The sequence below is a fragment of the Leopardus geoffroyi genome, chromosome B1 (genome assembly GCF_018350155.1).
Source record: "Leopardus geoffroyi isolate Oge1 chromosome B1, O.geoffroyi_Oge1_pat1.0, whole genome shotgun sequence".
Lineage (NCBI taxonomy): Eukaryota > Metazoa > Chordata > Mammalia > Carnivora > Felidae > Leopardus > Leopardus geoffroyi.
The window spans coordinates 107,133,838-107,157,736 of NC_059327.1; the positions used below are offsets into that span (position 1 = coordinate 107,133,838).

At 33.7% G+C, this 23,899-nt stretch overlaps 1 long non-coding RNA gene across 1 annotated transcript; it reads right to left on the bottom strand.

Annotated features, from left to right (window-relative positions):
- Nucleotides 1–314: 314 nt before the first annotated feature.
- LOC123583111 lies at nt 315–7,892 on the bottom strand. Its single transcript, XR_006704738.1, has 4 exons — nt 7,764–7,892; nt 7,730–7,731; nt 3,557–3,562; nt 315–325 (listed from the first exon to the last, which is right to left on the bottom strand). It is a non-coding gene; the product is annotated as an uncharacterized LOC123583111 (long non-coding RNA).
- Between the last annotated feature and the right edge of the window lie 16,007 nt (nt 7,893–23,899).

The window sequence follows — 23,899 nt, forward strand, 5'->3', positions numbered from 1 at the left end:
GAAACATTTGTAAAATCAATGTTGAAAAATGTGATAAGTGAAACAAAGTTGATTTTTAAAAATGTGTATCAGAATTGAAGAACTGACTTTGTTTACTAGTATGACTCTGCTTAAAGCTATTTCTGCTTCAAGACTTTTTATTTCAATTATTTTTAAAATTTCAAGATGTTTTCAAGGATTTTCATATGCCTTTTTAAAATATTAAGATAAGGAGAATAGAGTAAATAAGACATTAGCAGGAGATGAAGAAGTAAGGGTTATGGTCACCAATAAGGAGGGACAAAAGAATAGCAATATATAAGATCCATAAAAGCAGCAAAGTGGTCTATGTGTTTTATTTCCGTAAAACCCCAGCACCTACAATAATGTCTATTGCACTATAGTTGTTCAAAAAAACTTTTTTTATTTTTAAAGTTTATTTATTTGCTTTGAGAGACTGAGAGATATAACGGGGGAAGGGCAGAGAGAGGGAGAGACAGAACATCAAGCAGGCTCCACATTGCAGCACAGAACCCAAGGCAGGGCTGGATCTCAAGAACTGAGATCAGGTCACAATCTGAGCCCAGATCAAGACTCAGATGCTTAACTGACTGAGCCATCCAGGTGCCCCAATAAACCTTTGTTTAAAACAATCTTGATTTCAGCTCAGGTCATGATCTAACATTTTTGTGAGTTCCAGCCCCACGTCTGCCTCTGCACTGACAATGCAGAGACTGCTTGGGATTCTCTCTCTCTCTCTCTCTCTCTCTCTCTCTCTGCTCCTCCCCAGCTCCTGCTCTCACTGCCTCTCTCAGAATAAATAAATACACTTAAAAAAACTATCAAAAAAAATGAATGAACTATCCAGTAAAGCGTAAAGGAGTTTTACTAACATAGAAAATGTGGATTATATATTCCTACTCTTTAGAACAGTGGTTCTCAACCTTTTCAGGCTTAACACTCTTTTAATTTTTGTTGTTGTTGTTGTTGTTGTTGTTTGTTTATTTATTTTTGTCAGAGAGGGAGACCGAATGCCCGCAGGGGAGGGGCAGAGAGAGAGGGAGACACAGAATCTGAAGCAGGCTCTAGACTCTGAACTGTCAGCACAGAACCTGATGCGGGGCTCAAACTCATGAACTGTGAGATCGTGACCTGAGCCAAAGTCGGACGCTCAACCAACTGAGTCACCCAAAACTCTTTTAAACTTAAAAAACTTTTGAGGACCCAAATGAGGTAATTAGTTGTATGTAATATGAGGTTATTTACTATCATGTAAGGAATGATATTAAGAATCTGTATAATTGAAGAGGGCATTTTTTGGGATGAGCACTGGGTGTTGTATGGAAACCAATTTGACAATAAATGTCATTAAAAAAAGAATATGTATATATTAAATATTTTTTAAATAACAATAATGAACCTGTTATAACTGACATAAATATGTTTATGGAAAATACTATTTCAATGCAAAAAATAGTGAGGAAATTGGATTATTTTATATTTTCCAATATTTTTAATGTGTATCTTTCCAGATAATTGTAGGTATTTTTCTTCGATGCTATGCCAAAACATAACAAGTAGTCGTTTCTTAAAAGTCTGTTTCAATGTGGAATTTGGACCTTATCACTGAGGTTTTTGTAGTGTGTGCATTAAAACCCACTGGACATACTTGCATTTTGAATGGACATTTTATCCACAAATGATTTTTTAACATAATATATTGGTCATTTGGAAAGTGTTAATTTTTTAGATTATGAAAAATATGTCTGAAAGTTGACACATTTTATTATAAAAATTAAAAATAAATGCATTTGTTAATGTTCTCATCAGAAAAATATTTAAGCACTCAAAATTGCAAGCTCAGAGTGGTAGATACAAGTTTTGCAAAATTCTAATATTTGTTCTTAAGCTCATATTTGAAGTTATCCTCTTAAATTTCAGGCTAAATTAGTTTATTTAGCCAAATACCTAAGCCTGTATAAATCCTGTCTCTCTTGGTCATTTTTTCAAGCATAATTATGATTAATTTGAAAAAGTAACTAGCTCAGTTCTCAAATTAAACAATCACACAGATACTTTCACTGAAAGCAATAATTGTACTTAGATCACATACTTGATGTATATTTTCACTTTACATATTTCACTCATAATATTAAATATGCACACCTACTATTGCCAATATTTAATATTTTTACATCTTCATTGAAAATGAGAACTATTTGTTTGTTTTTTTTACCATGAGCACTTGGTGATGAAAAACACATTGATTACTAGAAGAGATTGGTGCCTCTGTCTTGATTCAGGCTAAGGCACCATCAGTTTCACTCACCATTGAGTTTGCAACTTTAGCACACACATTAATACAGTGAAATAAAAGCAAATGACATTTTGTATTATTATGAAGTTATTTTTGATCTCATGGACTTCCTGAAAGCATTATGGGGGGTCCCTACACAAACATATGAATCTCGCTTTGGAAACTGCTGTTCTACAAGGTCATTACATTAAATTTCATTTCTTCCAAATACAGTCCAACACAATATAGTTTCTGAATATATTTTTTCTACATGGTAATTTCTACAATGTTAATTGTTGTGACTGTCAAATACCTTTCAAATTCTATGAATACAAATGAAACAAAACAGCATCTGGAAAAAAGCTTAAATTTGTAAAAGAACATGTGTTTTCAGCTCCTTGACCAGATTGGATGATATTGATTGCTATCTGTTTATGTCTAAGGCAATGTTTTATGCTACTTTGGATTTATTCTTTCAGGCTCATTTATTGTGCCATCCATTATTTTGTTATAGCACTGACCTCTTGTTATCACCTATAATTCTAGTATTGACAGGCAAAAATAAACTATAAGGCATTAGTTAATATATCTGCCAGGGGAATATGCAGGCTTGGTCTTTATGAAGCATTATATTTTTAAAATATTTTAATGTTTATTTATTTTTTGAGAAAGAGAAAGAGAGAGAGAGGGACAGCAGGGGAGGGGCAGAGAGAGAGAGGGAGACACAGAATTGGAAGTAGTCTCCAGCTCTGAGCTGTCAGCACAGAGCCTCATACAGGGCTTAAACTTTGGAGCTATAAGATGATGACATGAGCGTAAGTCAGATGCTTAACCAACTGAGCCACCCAGGAATCCTGCATCATTTATATATTAAGTAATATCACTGATCTCTTATTAACTATTGTTAATTAATATCCATTCATTAGTTGTCTTCATGATAGATTATTTTTTGAATTATCATATTGTGATTGGCCTAGTTTGAGCTATAGGACTTTCCTTTAATTAGAAAAGGGCACATTATCTGATACATTATCCAATGGAGAATGCATAAGTCTCTAAGAAATGGTAGTACTGTTATAAAAAGAAAATATTTGTTTTTGAGTTACTAAATAGGTGACTCCACTCTGTAATTCACAAGCTTTGGATATCTGGTCCCTGATACCTTGTATATTGTGTTCAGTGAGTCAGGAAACAAGAATTCCAAGAAGGGTCCCATAGGAACCTAACTCTGTATTATAAATTACTAGTCAAGTGACAAAGAAATTGGAAAAGTTGGAGCACAGTCACCTTTGTGGGGCTTTTATGAGGATATATAAAAACATAAACTTTATTTCAGAAAAATTATAAACTCATGTTACTGTAATTATAACTAAAAATTTAGAATATGAATTTTTGAATGAATTAACACAATTCAAGAAATATTGCATCTCCAGTATTCCAAACAATTCATTTAAAATTGAAATATTCATTCATGTAAGTGGATTATCTGTGTATGGCAATTAAAAAACTAAAAAAAAAAAAAAGTACAGTCTACTTTTCTGATATCAACTTATGGATATAGCCTAGAATATTGGTCACAAACCAATTTCTGTGAAAATTGGAGAAATTCATCAACGATATTTCTGATGGCTTTGCAATGTGTCAACATGGAGAAGTGAGACAACATTTCCTAGAATCTTTATCAATTCATTTCCTGTTAGCCTTGGCTTTGAGAGATTCTTATTGGAGATTTAAAGGGCAAAAGTGAAACAGCAGCCATTTTCTGTACTCTGTAAATGTTGTTTTTCTGATGCAACAGATAAACATACAACTATTTCATATTCCCTGCATCCTCCTTTAGTTTTTTTGAATCCTGGGCCACGTATATGTGTTTTCCCTCATACTGAAGGTCCCTCTTATCTTCTATCAAGGTCAGAGACAATAAGAACTAGCACGGATTTCTGTCTCCTGTCTCTATCTTCCTTTCCTGACTTCCTGCTCCTGTTCTCTGGCTTCAAGCTCTCACATCAGGTATGACGACAGTTTTACAGAAACTGCCTAACCAGCTGCCTTGTGTAAGGTCAAATCCCTGTAAGGTACAGTGACAGTTACTTTCACGTATAACCAAAATTTAGGGGAGTATAAAATAAAAGCTAAATTTACGTTATCCCTAGCATGTCAAGAGAAACTTTTCATAAAGTGTTTTCTGAAAGTTTTCAGCTTTGTATATATGGAAGTCAACAATGGATTTGAAAAAATTGCAGAATTTGCACCTTTTTTTTAGAAAATGGGTTAATCTATGTTAAATGCACTTTGGAAGTTTTAGAGAGAAGGACTTCACACTCAGTAGCAACCATCTGTTGAAGAGAAAAAGTGACAACATTGGGAAAACTTTCCCTTGAGAGAGAAGTTGATTTATTTTCTCCTGTCAGGCCAGAAAAAGCACAGCAACAGAAGGAGTCTTTTATCTATTGTTCTCACCAGCTTTTAACTTACTGCATAACTGACACTCTCATCATACTGTTCTCCCTCCCTCTGACAGAGCATAAGTTTTATGAGGACAGACATCTTTCACTGTTTTGTTAATTAAATACCTAGGCATGAATTAAATGCTCAGTAAGTATTAGAATGATGAAGGAATAAGTGAATGAGTAAATGTATGAATGGTTGGAGTCCCTTCTTTTCTTGAGATTGTTTGTGATTCAACAGGAAAGAAATTCCATGTGATTAAAATAAAAATAAGCCTAGGTGCTCTTAACTTCCTAGAATCTGTTTTAACATATGAACACAACACAAAGATGTTCAAGAACATGACTGAGAAAAAACAGAACAATAAAAAAAATTGATCCCTTTATTCCTGTAGACTCATTGTTGATGTTACCCAAAATTCGTATTTTTAAACCTAATGTCCCATGTGAAGGAATTAAGAGGTGAGCCTTTAGAGAGTGCCTAGGTCATGAGAATGGAACCTTCAAGAGTGAAATTAGTGCTTTTATAAATGAGAACCTGGAGAACACCCTCACCCTTTCTGCCATGTTAGGATACGATGAGAAGTATAAAACAGGGAAGAGAGCCCTCACTAGAATCATGCTGGCATCATGATCTTGGACTTTTAGTCTCCAGATCTGTATGAAATACATATTTGTTGTTTATGAGCCACCTAGTCTGTGGTATTTTGTTCTGGCAGTGCAAACAAATTAAGAAATTGTTTTCCTCTAAAGCTTATGTAATCTAGGTGGCTTCTCTCTTTTTTTTTCTCATTTTCCACTAATAGGCAGTGATATTCTTCTTCCTCACATACTACCCTCCATTTGACTTATTAACTAAACCTCTGGTCTTTTATTTCATCATACAATTCTAGTTCCATTTAATCCATCTCTTCTTTTAGCTTTTATGAAGCTGAATCCAGGTAAGTGGGCAGCATATTAAAAATCTATATTGGAGGAATAAGAATTTTTACAAAAATTAAATCAAAATAGATTAAAGACTTAAATGTAAGATCTGAAACTGTAAAAGTCCTAGAAAAGAACATGGGTAAAAGCCCTTTGACATTGGTCTTGGCAAAAACTCTTTGGATATGACACAAAAAGCACAAGCAATAAAAGCAAAAGGTAACTGGAACTACATCAATTAAAAAGCTTCTGCACAGCAAAGGAAACAACCAACAAAATAAAAAGGTAACCTACGGAATGACAAAATATTTGCTGACCCTTTATCTGACAATAATTTAATATGTGAAATATCTATACAACTCACAACTCAATAGAACAAAACACAAAACCAATTTAAAAAATGAGTAAAAAGCTTGGGGCATCTGGCTAACTCAATTAAGTGTCTGACTCTTGATTTCAGCTCAGGTCATGATCTCACAATGGTTCAGGCCCTACTTCTGGCTCTGTGCTGACAGTGTGAGGCCTGCTTGGGATTCTCTGTCTCCCTTTCTCTCTGCCCCTCCCCCCATGCTCTTTCTCTCTCTAAAAAATAATCATTTAAAAAAATGAGCAAAGAACTTGAATAGACATTTTTTCTAAAGAAGATATCAAGTGGTCAACAACTATATGAAAGATGACAACATCACTAATCATCAGGGAAATGTAAATCTAAACAATGAGATATCATCTCATACCAATTAGGATGGCTAGTCTCAAAAAGACAAGGACAAGTGCTGATGAGGATGTGAAGAAAATTAGGATTAAAATAGAGCTATCATATGATCTGGCAATTCTACTCACTGGTATATAGCTGAAGAAATAAAAAAATATATATAACTTTGAAGAGATATCTGCCCTCCCATATTCACTGAATAATTATTCACAATAACCAAGATATGGAAACTATCTAAGTGTCCACCAACAGATAAATGGGAAAACAAAAATGTGACATATAACTGCAATGGAATAGTATTTACCCATAAAAAAGTATGAAATCTTGCCAGCTGTGACAACATGGATATACTTTGAGAGCATTATGCTAAGTAATATAAGCCAGACGGAGAAAGACAAATACCGTATGGTATCACTTCTATGTAGAATCTTACAAAAAGAATAAAAAGGTCAAACTCTAGACGCAAAGAGTAGAATGGTGATTGTCAGGGACTGGGTGGGGTTAAAGGAAATGGGGACATGTTGATGTCAATAGTTTAACTACACTACTCCATGGTATTGCTGTCTCAGCATTCATTTTGTTTGGCCAAGTGGCCTGAGAAGGACCTTAAAATGACTTTAGGCCCTCATGCAAACACATGTCCTACATAACAGCTCACAGATTCACAGGTAAATAAAAGTTCCTGATACAACTCGGCCAATAGCTGTTGTGATAAAGAGTCTCTACCATCACTTGTGCACCTCTTAAGTAAGACCCCTGTGGATCTTACCCAAACCCCATTCTTTTGGTCTGAATTGATCAACTTGTCCTTAACCAAGGACCTCCAAAGCACTCACTAGCAGAGACTAATAAAGCCATGTACCTCAAGTCCTAGAACACTCTCTCTGCCTGCATCCTGCTTGAATCTCCTCATGTTCCCCTTAAAGGGACATGTGTACTTCCTCCAGGACCTGTGAGTAATAAATATTGAGATATCTTTTAAGATATCTCTATGTCAGTTCCTCTTGTGATCTTTCATTGAACTGTGGCTCACCAACCGGCACCCTGGGGTCCTACTTAACAAATGTTGATTTATCAAAATCATAACAGCTAGTCAAAGAGTATAAGCTTTCAGTTACAAGATGAATAAGTTTTGAAAATATGATGTACAGCATGGTGACTGTACTTAGTATTACTGTATTGATATTGACATTTGCTGAGAGTAGACTTTAAACATTCTCAAAAGAAAAGATAACTATGTGAGGTGAAGATATATTAATTAACTTGTTTTTTGGTAACAATTTAACAATGTATACATATATCAAATCATCATGCTGTACACTTTAAATACATATAATTTTATTTATTAATTATACCTCAATAAAAATGAACTGCTGGTGGGAACAGAAGTTGGTATTGCCACTACGAAAACAGTGTGGAACTTCCTCCAAAAATTAAGTATAGAAATACCGTATGATCCAGTTATTCCACTCCTGGTTATTTATTCAAAGAAAATGAAAACACTAACTTGAAAAGATAGATGCACCCCCATGTTTATTGCATCATCACTTACAATAATCAAGATATGGAAGCAATCTAAATGTCCATTAATAGATGAATGGATAAAGAAGATGCCAAATGTGTACATACACACACACACACACACACACACACACACACACCCCACAGTAGGAACAGTATTCAACCATAAAGAGGGATGAAATCTTGCCATGTGTAGCAACACAGATGGACCTGGAGGGTATTTTGCTAAGTGAAATAAGTCAGACTGAGAAAGATAAATACCATAGGATTTCATTCATATATGGAATCTAAAAAGCAAAACAAAAGTCAGAATCAGACCTATAAATATAGAAAACAAACCGATGGATTCCAGAGGGAAAGTGGAGATGAGGAAAATGCATGCAGGTAAATGATAAATACAGGCTTCCAGTTATGGAATGAATAAGTCACAGGAATAAAAGGCACAGCAGAAGGAATATTGTTGATGTATTATAGTATCAGTGTATGGTGACAGATGGTAGCTACAGTTGGGGTGGGCATATAGCATAATACATACTGAAGTTAAATCACTATGTTGTACACCCAAAACTAATGTAGCATTGTTTGTCAACTCTACTCAAATAAAAATGTATGTATGTATGTATGTATGTATGTATGTATGTATTATTTAAAAAATAAAGTAAAGTAAACTTCTAAAAAATTTTTTACTGTTGGGATTCTTGGGTGGCTCAGTCAGTGAGCATCAACTGGATTTTGGCTCAAACCATGATCCCAGGTTCATGGGATCAAGCTCAGCAGCAGGCTCCAGATTCTTTCTCTCTCCCTTTGCCCCTCTCCCCTGCTTGTGCTCCTCTCTCTTTCTAAAGTAAAAAAAAAAATAAACAAATTACTGTGATCACACACACAAACATACATTTTGGAAATAGTGTATACAATAATATTGCAACACAAAGGATACCATAAAATTGGGAAGAGAGATATTAACCAGATGCAATAGGGGCACATAGTAACCAAAAGCCCTGATTAAAATATCTGGGAACACTCCTAAGAAGGAGATAGTATTTAAATTAGGACTGGATAGTTAAGTACGAATTCCAAAAACAATATTTTGGTCAATATAATTATGATCAATATGATAGACTGAATAAAATGAAAAATGATTCATTACAATATCAAATTTACAAATGCAAAATAAAGTAACAAAAACCTAAATTATCACATAGATGAGCTATAATTTAAGTAGTTGCAGAAGGATATAAAGATACGCTCAGAAACTACAATCATACATTCAGGCTAAAGATATGTGTGTGTGTGTGTGTGTGTGTGTGTGTGTGTGTGTGTGTGAGAGAGAGAGAGAGAGAGAGAGAGAGAGAGAGAGAGAGAGACAGGGTCAGATTAGTAATGGGTAGATGGAACACTTCATATATATACGAAATATTTTATTTTTAGGTAGGTTGGCATATGGATTTTTAAATTAATTGAATTTACCACCTTTCACTATTATTTTCTCTTATATACCACTTTCTTTCTTACTGATCCCAAACTAAGTGCATATCTCCTTATATCTTCTGCCTCTCCCATCATAACCTGTGTCTTTCAAAACTCCAATCTGCTTACATCTGTTTTTTCATACCTGGAACTGAGCATCTGAGTAAGTTTGCATCCAATCACTGAATCACACTGCATAGTATTACTTTAAATATATTATTTCAATATTAGGGGACACTAAATCTTTCTGGTTATTTCAAATATATTTCACTTACCAATTCATTTTACTATTCTGAAAAATGATGACATAATGCCTCTTCTTCCCAATCTCAACTGATAATTATGTTTACTATGAGAAAATGAAGGAAATATGAATAGAAGTTCTACATTTCTTGACCACAAAATTTACTTTTCTACTGCCTCTGCTAAAAAGGGTGAATATTTATTACTTTATCCAGTCTAAAATCAATCATTCCATTTATGTACTAGAGTTAAATTAGGCCATTTTCCTTGTATTCATTATTTTTTTAAAAAAGATTTTATTTATTTATTTTTGAGAGAGAGAGAGAGAGAGAGAGAGGTGGGGGGAGAGGCAGAGAGAGGAGGAGACAGAAAATAAATGTGGGACTAGAACTCATAAACTGTGAAATCATGACCTGAGCCGAAATCAAGAGTTGGATGCTTAACTGACTGAGTCACCCAGGGGCTCTGTAATCATTCTTTACATCTTCTGTATGTTGTCTGTATTCTCTTGTTTCTTAGACTCTCCCATTAACATAAAATACAATAAAATAAATCTCATCTTAAACAAAAACAAAAACAAATTTAAAAATTTCCCTTGACAGCACAGGCATCTCCAAGAACTGATTTATTTTTTACTCTGCATTATGGAGATCGTAAGATTGTTATCTATTTTTGCCACCTTCACTTTCTTTTTTCCAGTGCTCTATGGAACAACCCAAAATAGTTCTCTTCCATTCTCCAAAGAGAATTCCTATTGGTAAGGTCAGTAATGAACTCTACATTACCACATGTCAGCTCCTGTTTCTAATCTAACTTTGCTTAAGCAATGCCTAATTCAGGTGATTGTTCTTTCCGTTCTATATTTAATTTCCTGATTTTTGATGCATCACACCCTCCTGGATTTCCTCTAAACTCAAGGACCATTTCTTGTTAAGTCTTATATGTTATATATTTCTAATTTTCCTACCAATAAATGATGAGTTCTTATAGGGTTTTTTCTCTCCTTTTCTTCCTTTTAAAATACTTATTGTTAAGGTTATTCTTGAGTCACTTGTCTTAATAAACTATGTCTAATCTAATGATCCCCAAAATTTATGTCATCATTCCTGACCTTTCCTCTGAATTTTAGATTCATATCATGGCTAAGATGTTAAGAGACATTACAAATGACCCACCTCTATGAATGAAATCCTAATTCATCTCAAATGTCTACTTCTCCCCTGCTCTGCCCTATTACAGTAAATGGCACAACCATTTAATCAATAGCATTTAATTCTATATTCTTGCTGTCTTCTTGGCTTCTCTATTCTGATCCCAATATAATGCATGAGACAATGCTGTTTTTATTTCCAAAAATTATGTCCCAATTGGAAATGTTGCATTTGAGAGAATAGATTAACTCACTAAGAACTCTCCAGTCAATCTAAGCAACACATAGAGTGGAATAATCACATATTCATCATGTGCTTCAAGAAATAGTGTACTAAAAACTGTACAGCATAACTGATGTTATGTTGTCACACCCATCTCAAAAAAATGGTGTTTAGTGGGGCTCCTGGGTGGCTCAGTGGGTTAAGCATCCGACTCTTGATTTCTGCTCAGGTCATGATCTCACAGTCCTGAGATCAAGCCCCTCATCAAGCTCCATGCCAAGCATGGAGCCTGCTTGGGACTTTCTTTCTCCCTCTCTCTCTGCCACTCCCCCTGCTCACACTCTCTTGCTCTACCCCTCAAAATAAATAAACACTAAAAGAAATGGTGGTTAGAATGAGCTACATGAATCAAGCTTAACAAAATGTTTTTAATTTTTGAAAGTGAGTGCTGAGTACACCTGGGTTCAATATACTCTTCTTTCCAGTTATATATACAAATGAAATTTTCATAATAAAATTACGTTATATGTACCATATACATAAATTATATACATACAGATGTATATAATGTACATACACACATATTCACAAAGCCATATATATGATACCTGGCTACATTTTAGACCTTCATCCCTACAATCTCCTCCTTACTACCCTGTATCAGGTATATAACTATCTTTTTTGTAGTTCCTCAAATTTACCAATCCCATTGTCATTTGAGTGTTTTACATTGACTGTTCCCTTGCCTGGAATACTTTTCCCCTGATATCCACATGACTCACTATCACACTTTATTAAAAGTTTCCTCTCTGAAAAAGCTTTGTATTACCACCCTATCTAAAATACCACTCTGTTTTGTTCCCTCTTCCCTCTGTGGATCTATCCCATTAAATGCTGGTTTCATAAGAGCAGAAGACAAACATTGTGTGGTCATCAGTGTATCCTCTGTGCCTTGCACAGTACCTGCTATATAGTAGTTTGGAAATGTTTGCAAATAGAATAAATAAATTAATTTACTTGTTGAATTTCATTTCTTTTTTGACCCAAGGGTTAACAGTGTTTTTGAAATATTCTTGATCCTGGTATTTTTCTACCTTTCTTTTTTTAACAGATTTATAGTTTTATTACATCCAGATCAGAAAAAAATTTATTATTTCTACTTTTGGAACTTTTTTCATTTCCTAATGTATTAACAATTTTTATGATAATTTCATAGACTCTTGATGGCAGAATCTCTGTAAAGAGATTATGGTGAGTAATTGCACTGTATATATACTTGAAATTAGTCCATTTTATTTTTAATTAGATTTCTTTATTCATATTTTTGAAGTTTCATGTGAGCATTTGCAAATTAAGATCAGTAATTTTTTTCAGTATAGCTCTAGTGAAATAATTTGACCTTTATTGTGGTTTATGTCTCTCTCTCTCTCTCTCTCTCTCTATATATATATATGTATATGTATATATATATATATTTTTTTTTTTTTTTGAAAGAGAGAGACAGACAGAGCATGAGCAGGGCAGGGACAGAGGGAGGGAGACACAGAATCTGAAGCAGATTCTAGGTTCCGAGCTGTCAGCACAGGGCCCAATGTGGGGCTCAAACTCATGAACCGCATGATGATGACCCGAGCTAAAGTCAGATGCTTAACCGACTGAGCCACCCACACGCCCCTATATATTTCATATTTTTATTCATTGTCTTATTTCATCATTCGATACTACGTTTTTGGGAACTGACATTTTACATGTGTGAATATCACCTAATTCTGGCAAGAGAGTAAAGAGAGATCTTGTGCTGTGAGGCCACCATGAAACTATTCCACCTTAGTGAACAGTTAGGAGTAAGAGTAATCTTTTTCTGAGTCTCAGCATTGTCTTGTTCTGATATAGTGCCTGGAGATACTGCAGCTATTTACCAAAGGACAGAGCTGACATAGACAGGGTGACAGGGTAGAAAACACTGTGAAATCTGACTTGATGATAAATATCCTTATTGTTCAAACAAATGACATGGAACAGACAGTATCTCATCTGATACAGTACTCTAAAAGATTCTCCAAGAAAAATCCTGGTGATTGTGCACTCCAAGTTTTTAAAATATTTTAAGTGTTTGGCTCTGTTCACTTTACGTTTCAATGACAGTTTGCTTGTGAAAATATTGGTTCACCCTTCTTTACTTGAATACTTCATAGTATATGCTTTCTTTAAAAAGTGCAACATAAGAATTTGGAGAAGCCTCGGGAGAATTAATTTCCTTCTTTTTAGGTTGATTTTTATAACATGGATGTCATATTCTGCCTTTTCTCTATGAGGTGCATTGAATTTACTGGAGTATGTCTTATTGCTTATTATTTTGGGCGGGGGGAGCAGAGAGCAGTTTGCATATTTAGTCTATACACGTTTTTTGTTTTCTTTCTCAAATATTATCCTGTATTCCATCTTTAAATTGTTATCTTTTACTTGTTCAGTTCCCTTCTTTTTGGATCTAAGACTTAAACATATTTGTGTAACACATTATGTGTAAACTATACCTTATATTTCTATAAGAGCATCATTTTCCTCTCTTTTAAAAATTGTCCATCTGTGTATGTCTTTCTGTGTGTGTTTGGGTGGAAGATCATTTTAAATTCTTCCTAAACTATGGCTTAGCAATTCAGCTGTTTGCAGTGCTTTCGATTTTTTTGTTGTTGTTGTTGACAACCACATAGATTCTAAAACATTGACTAAGGACACAAGTATGGTTCTTTCTCTTTCTCTCTCTCTCATGGTTAACGTGACGATGATTTCTGTGGTTTAATCTTTCCTTATTTCTTTTTAGCTTCCTCATATGATTCGCCTCCTGTTTTCTTTTAATCAAAGATGTACAAAGCAGTCACTTGAGGAGCATTACCACTGAAGAATATTTTCTATGCTACAGAGATTCTGACTTTATAATAATTCGGCCACTGATATTTGTAAAACAAAAATTCCCCCAAAAGTTCTAATGCGCAGCCATTGAGAAATCCTGATCTATTTTAATTTTTTGGTTACTTATACTTTGAGATTAATTTCTAAAATTCACATTTTGCTTGTAATTCACCTATGTTTTCATGTTTACTCAGATTGGATTAAGAAAAATTATTTTAAACTTTTGATTTCATTACAGTTTATGAATATTATTTCATTTTAATTTCTTTTTTAAATTACTTGAATTTTTTCTTAACTACATTAGCTAAGTGTTGATTTTTCTATTGTTTTATATGAAAAGAGTCAGCTCTTTCATTCATTCAGTCATTTCATCAATTTTGTTTTCTACTTCATTTTTGTATATTTATATACATTCTTCTATTTTCTCTTAAATTAATGCTCTATTCCCTACTTAACTTTTTGAACTGGGTAATTATTAAGTTTATTTTCACCATCTTTTTCATAAATATATTTAGTTAATTTCTGGATATTTCTCTAAACATACTTTAGCTGTACCCCATAGTTTCTGGTAAGTCAGGGCATTAGGATAAAGTCTGTTCTAAGATTGAAAGTTGATGAAAATAATGATTTGCCGTTTGTTTGATGCTGCTTTCCTTGGGCTCACTCTTCAATCAGCTACAAAGCATGCAAAGTTTTAAATCAGATAAAGATACAAGGATATGAATATGGTGTCATGTTGGCCTTCAAATAGTCTCACAGGGATTCATGTGATAGTTGAGATTCTTGGCAGCTATCCCAGAGTGAAATATCTGCCCAATTAAAAGATTGGTGGGCCTGTTGCCCTTTATATTTGCAGATTTGTAGGAATGTCAAACAAGCTTACATTAAAGTATAGAGAATAATGTTTCTACTGAGTAACCCAGATATACTGGCAATATTATTCTAATATTCTGAAGTAATTCTGGGACAATCCTTCATTATCTTCTTATGGAGTATAAGATCTACATATTTTCTACTTATTTTTTTAATATTTTCCAAGCTCAAACATGGCCATCACCTGCATAATAGTAAATGTCTTAATTTAATGTATCACTTAGAAAAAATACCTTAAGGACTCATATTTTAGACTTTACCTACTTAGCACTGAACTTTGTCATTTAGTAAACTATTCTGATTGAGAAGCAGAGGAAAGAATAGGAGATTTGAAGTAAAAAGATTAGAGTCCAGGTTTCAGATTTATTAATTAAGAAAATTAAAAAAAAATTCTAAAGAGTCTAATTCATAGATTTCTCATTTGTAAAAGGGTATAAGTAGAATTTTTTGAGAATTAAATGTGATAATGTATGAAATCCAACTTATAGAAAAGAATAGTTACTATAGTTGTTTTCATGATAATAACAATATTATATGTTTGCTAATTTTTAATGTTATAATATTTATCAATATAATAAGGTGAGAAATAATTTTACATTTTTTATTTTGATCAAGAGATTTGATCTATTTGAGCTAATTTCCTCTCATTAAAAAATGTAAGAAATTTAAGCGTAATAAGTAAGAAAATATAGATAATTAAAGGACATATTTGTACCTAGTAGATATCTAAACTTCTGGTCATGTTTGGTTTTGTAAGTTTGTTTTAATTATTTAACCAGCTGAGTCTTGGTTGGTTTTTTACTTTGGAATGACTGCTGTGACATTTGAAGAAACAGAAGATTAAAATATAGCTATCTCATAGCAATTCTTCATTTATTTATGTGTAATAGTTCTTTTATTTGAGAAGTTTGAACTACATTTGAGAGTTATTAATAAGATTGGCATGGTTAATGCCATTCACAGCTGATTTCTATTAGGAAATGACCAGTTAAATTTTCATTTCAAATGGTTAATGGTATGTTCATTTTTTATTCTTTTCAAAAATATTTTCTTTGATTATCTGTGTGTTTGCAAGAGCATTAACAATTTTTATTTGAATTAAATTAGTCTGAAATGTGCAAATGTACTATAATCAGTAGATTCAATTAACTCTTACTGATAATTTAACCTTGTGCAAACACTTTATCACAAAAGATAAGCAAAGTAAGAAATACAGCCTTGCGTTAAACATGAGATTGACTTCACTTGGCAATTTTCACTTCACATTTATTTTACATCCAGCCTCCTACTTCCCATATTGATGACACATCAAACTTAACGAAGTGGGTGGTTAGTGAACTCTACTTGGACTCTCAGATGAAGAACATGCTCAGTTTGCCTCATTAAGATTGCGTTCTGAATATGACAAGGCTGCTTACATTTTTTAAAAAATCTTAGTGATAAACCAATCCACTGATTATTTTTTTAAAGTTCAAGTAATACATTTTTAAATGAACATGAAAAAATCTGACAAAATATTTCAGAGGCCCATAATTTTTACTTACATGATTAAGCTAACCTTAATTCAAGCTAGCTAATTTAGAATACTACTCAACTTTAGTGCAGCTAAAATGCAGAAATTATATTCAAAGTAAGGCTATATTCCCAAAATGGGCCATAAATTGATGAAATTTGGCCTATTATGACTATAATTAGGATGAAAATAATGAGACTTACTTGCTTTTTATTATTTACAGGACATTTAAAATACACTAGGATACCAAAGAGTTGGAATTTGCTTTAGGTAATTGGCATCAGTAAGGGAGTGAAAAATGTTTCACACAAGCACAGGTACAAGTAGCTATTGAAAAGTCTAATGAAGATATAAATAATCTTCATTGGTCTATATTAGTAAACAGCAAAGACATAACTTAGTAGGAATATACTTATATAATATGTATTATTATATTTTATTATATATATTTATTAAAGTTGGTGATAAATGCAGATTGTGTTTTGCTGAATTGTTAATAAATATATAAGTGGAAATGTCTTATAGGAAAATTACAATTTCTGTATTATACTATAATGAAAGTGTCAGGAGGGGAATGTGGAGTTAAGATTAAATTATATTTTATTTTTGTATTAGAGAGATTTTACATTGATTAACTCTAGATGGACTTAACAGGTGACGGAGTATGGAATTATCCAGCCATTAACCCCAGCTCATCACAGAGTATTATTAAACATTTGAGAACTTTCCAATTAAGTACAAAGAAGAAAGAAAGAAAGAAAGAAAGAAAGAAAGAACAACCTTACAGTAGGTAGCACAATTCTCTATTTAGCCCACCATTCTAAACGTTTAGATTTAAAGAAAAGAAACCATAATAAATACTTAACATAGGCCTAAATCATTAAATCATTTTGATGTCTTGATTAACAGGATGAAATTAATTGTTGGTATGTTTCCTTTCATTTTTTTTAATTTTTAAAAAATTTTTTTTAACGTTTATTTATTTTTGGGACAGAGAGAGACAGAGCATGAACGGGGGAGGGGCAGAGAGAGAGGGAGACACAGAATAGTAAGCAGGCTGGGCTCTGAGCCATCAGCCTGACGTGGGGCTGGAACTCACGGACCGCGAGATCGTGACCTGAGCTGAAGTCGGATGCTTGACTGAGCCACCCAGGAGCCCCTGTTTCCTTTCATTTTTTATGACCAACATGAGATACATATATAGCCACACATGAACACACAAACACACATCACAAGTTGATGAAATGAAAACAACACAAATTTGGGGAGGAAGAAAAATTTTGTATACTGAATGGACATCTAATTACATCTTATAAAACTCATATGAAAGTAGAAAGTGCAAGTTAATATTATGCTTGATACAACTTTCCAAAACTGAAATTAAAATTCTGGTTTTGACATTTAATTACAACACCTATAGTGCATGAGTTTTGCATTATTTTCCACACTCATCCAGTTTATTGTGTCTTTGTTCCTTGCCTAATTTACAATTCAAGCAACTACAAAAACATTCCAGAATGTGCAACTGATGTCACTTTTACTGAGCTTGTCAGTCTGCAAAACATAGGTACTGTGATGTCACCTCAAAACAATTCCAGATATCCAATCATACAATTGAGGCTAGACTATGACAGCTTTATTTGGTTGTGAGTGTAAAATCCAATTTTCCATTTTTTGAATGAAAAGTGAGTACTGATACAACCGCACCAAAAAACAATAAGAGACCTAGGAATAAACCTAACCCAAGAGGTTAAATACCTGTACTCTGAAAACTCTACAATAATGATGAAAGAAGATGAAGATGATACAAAGAAATACACATTCCATGGTCATGGATTGGACAAATATTGTTAAAATGTCTATACTACCCAAATCAGTCTACACATGTAATGCAATCCCTATCAAATTTCCAACAGCATTTTTCACAGAACTAGAACAAACAATTCTAAAATTTGTATGAAACTACAAATAGCTAAAGCAATCTTGAAAAGAAAAAGTTAAGCTGGAGGCATCATAATTCTGGACTTCAAATTATATTATAAAGCTGTAGTAATTAAAACAGTATGGCACTGACACAAAAATAGACACATAGATCAATGTAATAGAATAGAAAATCCAAAAATAAACTCACAACTCTATGGTCAATTAATCTTTACAAGGCAGGAAAGAATATCCCATGGGAAAAAGACATTCTCTTCAACAAACGATGTTGGGAAACTGGACAGTTACAGGCAAAAGAAAGAAACTGGACCCCTTTATCACACCACACACAAACATAAATTCAAGATAGAGTGTGGACCTAAATGTGAGTTCCAATACCAAAAAGATTCTAGAAGAGAATACAGGCAGTAACTTCTTTGACATCAAACATAGCAACTTCTTCTAGATATGTCTCCTGAGACAAGAGAAACAAAAACAAAAACTATTGGGACTACGTTAAAACAAAAACTTCTTCACAATCAATAAAACTAAAAGGCAATCTACAGGGCTCCTGGGTGGCTCAGTCAGTTAAGCATCCAACTTTGGCTCAGGTCATGATCTTTCAGTTCATGGGTTTGAGCCTGGCATCAGGCTCTGTGCTGACAGTGCAGAGCCTGCCTGGGATTTTCTATCTTGCTCTCTCTGACCCTCCCCCGCTCATGCTTTCTCTGTCTCTCTCTCAAAATACATAAACTTTTATTAAAAAGGCAATCTACAAAATGGGAGAAGATATTTGCAAATGACATATCCAATAAAGGGATAGTATCCAAAATATATGAAGAATTTATACAACACCAAAAGAACAAATAATTCAATTAAAATTGGTCAGAAGCCCTCCCCCATTCATGCTCTGTCTCTCTCTGTCTGAAAAATAAATAAACGTTAAAAAAATTAAAAAAAAAAGTAATAATAAAACTGGTCAGAACTTGAACAGACATTTCTCCAAAAAAGGCATCTAGATGGCTAACAGACACAGGAAGAGTTATTCAGCATCACTTATCATCAGTGAAATGCAAATCAAAAGTACAGTAAGATATTACCTCACACCTGTCAGAATGGTAAAATCAATAACACAAAAAACAACAGGTGTTGGTGAGGATGTGGAGTATAAGAAGCCCTCTTGTACAGTTGGCAGAAATGCAAACTGGTGCAGCCATTGTGGGAAACAGTATGGGAATTCCTCAAAAAAATGAAAATAGAACTACCATATGATTCAGGAATTCCACTAGTAGGTACATACCCAAAGAATACAAGAACACTAATTCAAGGGATATATTCACCCCTATTTTCATTATTATTATTTACAGTAGCCAAATTATGGAAGCAGCTCAAGTGTTCATCTATTGATGAGTGGATAAAGAAGATGTGTGGGGGTGTTTGTGTGAATATGTGTATGTGTATGTATATGTATATATTTGTATAAATGTGTTATAAATATTATGTATGTATATATGTGAATATTATTCAGCTATAGAAAAGAAAGAAATCTTTCCATTTGCAATGACATAAATGGAGCTAGTGAGTATAATGCTAAGTGAAATAAGTCAGTCAGAGAAAGACAAATACCATATGATTCACTTATGTGCAATTTAAGAAACCAAAAAACTCAGCGGGGGGAGTGGGGGAGAGAGAGACAAGTCAGGAAACAGATTCTTAATTTTAGAGGACAAACTGAAGGTTACCAGGGGGGAGGTGGGTGAGGGCATGGATTAGATAGGTGATGGCGATTAAGGAGTGCACTTGTTGTGATGAACACTATCTGAAGTATGGAATTGTGGAATAATTATACTGTATACCTGAAACTGATGTAACACTGTATATTAACTAACTGGAATTAAAATAAAAGCTTTAAAAAAAGAATAGTGATTAATACACTTGTAGAGTGATGAGTCACCTAAAGAAGAGATGACATATTCTAACATACTGGTAGGGGAAACACTGTCATAAATGCTCTGTTTCTATTTACCTTTTATCATAAAATCAAAGCAAATAGACTGAATTTTTGTGTGTGAAATCATCATTAACATGGGCCATGGGCAGCTTGCTTGTTTTCTCTACAATACTAAAGTGAAAATAGAGATATGTTCATATTTATTTATCCGTATACTGGGTGAACATCTGTTAAGGTAATGGTAACAGTTCTGTTTGCAAATTACGCAAACCATTTTCTGATGTTCAAATTAGTTTATTTTTGGCAATGTCATCCTGAAATTAAATGATACGGAGCTGTTCCAGCTTTTGGTTAAATCCTACAGGAACTGTAGGATGCATCTAAAAGTAAGAGTTTGGACCTTAATTGGGTGGTGTGGGTGATGTAGTTTCATAGAAAATCAATTACTAATCTCTATTTTACCCTGTGTAATACCTACGTTTATTGGAATTGTTTTCAAGATTTTTAAAAAGTGTTTTTTGTTTGTTTTTAATTCAGGACAATAAAAGATTTATGTCCTGGAAACTAAAGTTTGCAAAATGTCCGCAAGGGCAAAGAATGTGCTGAATTTATTTTTGACAAGAAAAATGGCTTAATGTTCTTAACATACCTTTCTCACAAATCCCTTTATACAGAATGCATCAATCCATGAATGTCACTTTTGTCAGAGACATCATTGGTATTCCTTCTAGTAGCTCGATAACTATATAGGCACTAAAATAGGTTCTGTGATAGCCTACAAGAACAGGAGAACTGAAAGCTTTCCTATATTCATTTCCTTAGCTCATCCCAGAGTTATTGCTTTTCTGAGTATTTACCATCAAATGATTCTTGACAATGTTATAAAATGAACCAATAAGAACTGCACTCTTTCAAGGAAAAATTTAGGACCACACTTGTGAGAAAAAGTTTAGAAAAATGTACGTGAAAGGTACCAATGCCAACAAAAAAAAGTTTAAGTTTCTACTATATCAGTTTGTAGGTTTTATCTTGAACTAATACATTTTTTAAATGAGTACAGATAAAATGATTCTGGTTATGCAACGGATATTATTTTTATTTGTTTGTTTCCAGTTTTTATTTAAATTCTAGTTAATTAACATATAGTGTAATTTTGGTGTCCGGAGTAGTATTTAGTGACTCATCACTTACGTATAACATCCAGTGTTCCTTGAACAAGTGTCCTCCTTAATACCCATCACCCATTTAGCTCATCACCCACCCACCTCCCTCAATCAGCCCTCAGCTTGTTCTCTATAGTTAAGAGTCTCCAGAGGGCACATGGATGGTTCAGTCACTTAAGCATCAGACTTTGGCTCAGGTCATGATCTTGGGGTCCATAAGATCAAGCACCCTGTCAGGCTCTGTGCTGACAGCTTGGATCCTGGGTCCTGCTTCAGATTCTGTATCTTCCTCTCTCATTGCCCCTCCCTGCTCTCTCTCGCTCTGTCTCTCAAAAATAAACAAACATTAAAAAAAAGAGTCTCTTATGGTTGTCTCCTCTTTTTTTCCCTTTCCCCTATGTTCATCTGTTTCTTAAATGTCTTAAATTCCATGAGTGAAATTATATATTTTTCTTTCTCTGACTGACTTGTTTCACTTACCACAATACACTCTAGCTCCATCCATGTCATTGCAAATGGCAAGATTTAATTCTTTTTGATGGCTGATTAATATTTTATTGTATATGTATTATACGTTATATATATATATATATATATATATATATATATATATATAAACATACACCACATTTTGTTTACCCATTCATCAGTCAATAGACATTTGGGCTCTTTCCATAATTTGGCTATTTTTGATAATGCTGCTATAAATATTGGTGTGCATGTGTCCAAAAGGAAATTATTTTTATTTTTATTTATTTATTTATTTTTTAAATTTTTTTTTCAACGTTTATTTATTTTTGGGACAGAGAGAGACAGAGCATGAACGGGGGAGGGGCAGAGAGAGAGGGAGACACAGAATCGGAAACAGGCTCCAGGCTCCGAGCCATCAGCCCAGAGCCCGACGCGGGGCTCGAACTCACGGAGTGCGAGATCGTGACCTGGCTGAAGTCGGAGGCTTAACCGACTGCGCCACCCAGGTGCCCCAGGAAATTATTTTTAAAAGTCAGTTTGTCATTGGGCATCTGGGTGGCTCAGTCAAGTGTCCAACTCTTGATTTCGGCTCAGGTCATGATCTCATGGTCCGTGGATACAAACCCCGTGGGATTGTCTCTCCCTCTCTTTCTCTGTTCCTATCCTGCTCACACTCTCTCTCTCTCTCTCTTAAAAATAAATAAATAACATTTTTAAAAAGTCAGTTTGTCTTCTTCCCAAATGAGTTCTTTCTCACAACTAACTATATTGCCATACAAGTTGATGGAATAATGAGCCTATTTAATATTTGCTATTACAAAATAAGATACACGTGAGCATCATTTTTTTTACCTTTATTTTTTTCATTGTATTTTTTGACCCCTTTTATGCATTTTTCCCAACCCTCATTCTGGCAACTAACAATCTATTCTCTGTATCAGGAAGCTTGGGGTTTTGTTTGTTTTGTTTTTATTTTAAACAATTTTTAAATACATTGTTTTGTTTTAATATGTTTTAGATTCTATATTCACACAGTATTTGTTTTTCTCTCTGGCTTATTTCATATAGCGTAATGCTCTCAAGGTCCATCAATGTTGCAACTGGCAAGATTTCATTCTTTTTGTGACTGAATAATATCCAGTGTGTGTGTGTGTGTGTGTGTGTGTGTGTGTGTAGACATATCACATTTTTTATCCACTCATCCATTGATTGACACTTTGGTTGTTTTCATATCTTGGCTATTGTAAATAATGCAGTGAAAATGGAAGTGCATACAGCTTTTTGAGTTCGTGTTTTTGTTTTCTTGGATAAATCATCATAAGTGGAATTGGCGAATTAGATTGCAGTTCTATTTTTCATTTCCTGAGGTCATACTGTTTTCCATAGAGGGTATACCAATTTACATTTACACCAGCCATGCATAAAGATTCCCTTTTCTCCACAACCTCACCAACACTTAATTCCCCTCTTTGCTAATAGCCATTCTATTAGGTGTGAGCTGGTATCTCCTTGTGGCTTTGATTTGCATTTACCTGATGATTAGTTATGTTGAGCATCTCTTCATATACTTGTTGGTCATCTGTACACCTTTTGGAAAAACTGTCTGTTCAGTTCATATTGTTAGGGGGTTTATTTTGCTATTGGGTTGTATGAGTTCTTTATATATTTGGGGTATTAACCCCTTACTAGATATACGATTTGCAAATATATGATATACTAGATATGTGATTTGCAAAAATCAGTAGGTTACCTTTTCATTTTGTTGATGGTTTTCTTTAGTATGCAAAAGCTTTTTAGTCTGATGTAGTCCCATTTATTTATTTTTCCTTTTGTTGCTTTTGCATTTATGTCAGATTAAAAAAAAATATCACCAAGACTTATGTCAAGTTTCTTACCACCTATGTTTTCTTCTAGGAGTGTTACGGTTTCAGATCTTTTTTCAAATATTTAATTCATAAGTTAATTTTTGTGTTTGGTATATATAGTGATCCAGTTTTGCTCATTTTGTGTACATGTCTAGTCTTTCCAACACCGTTTATTGGAGAACCTGTTTTTTCCTAATGTATATTGTTTTCTCCTTTGTCATAAATTAATATAATTGATCATGTAAGTGTGGGTTTCTTTATAGTCTGTCTA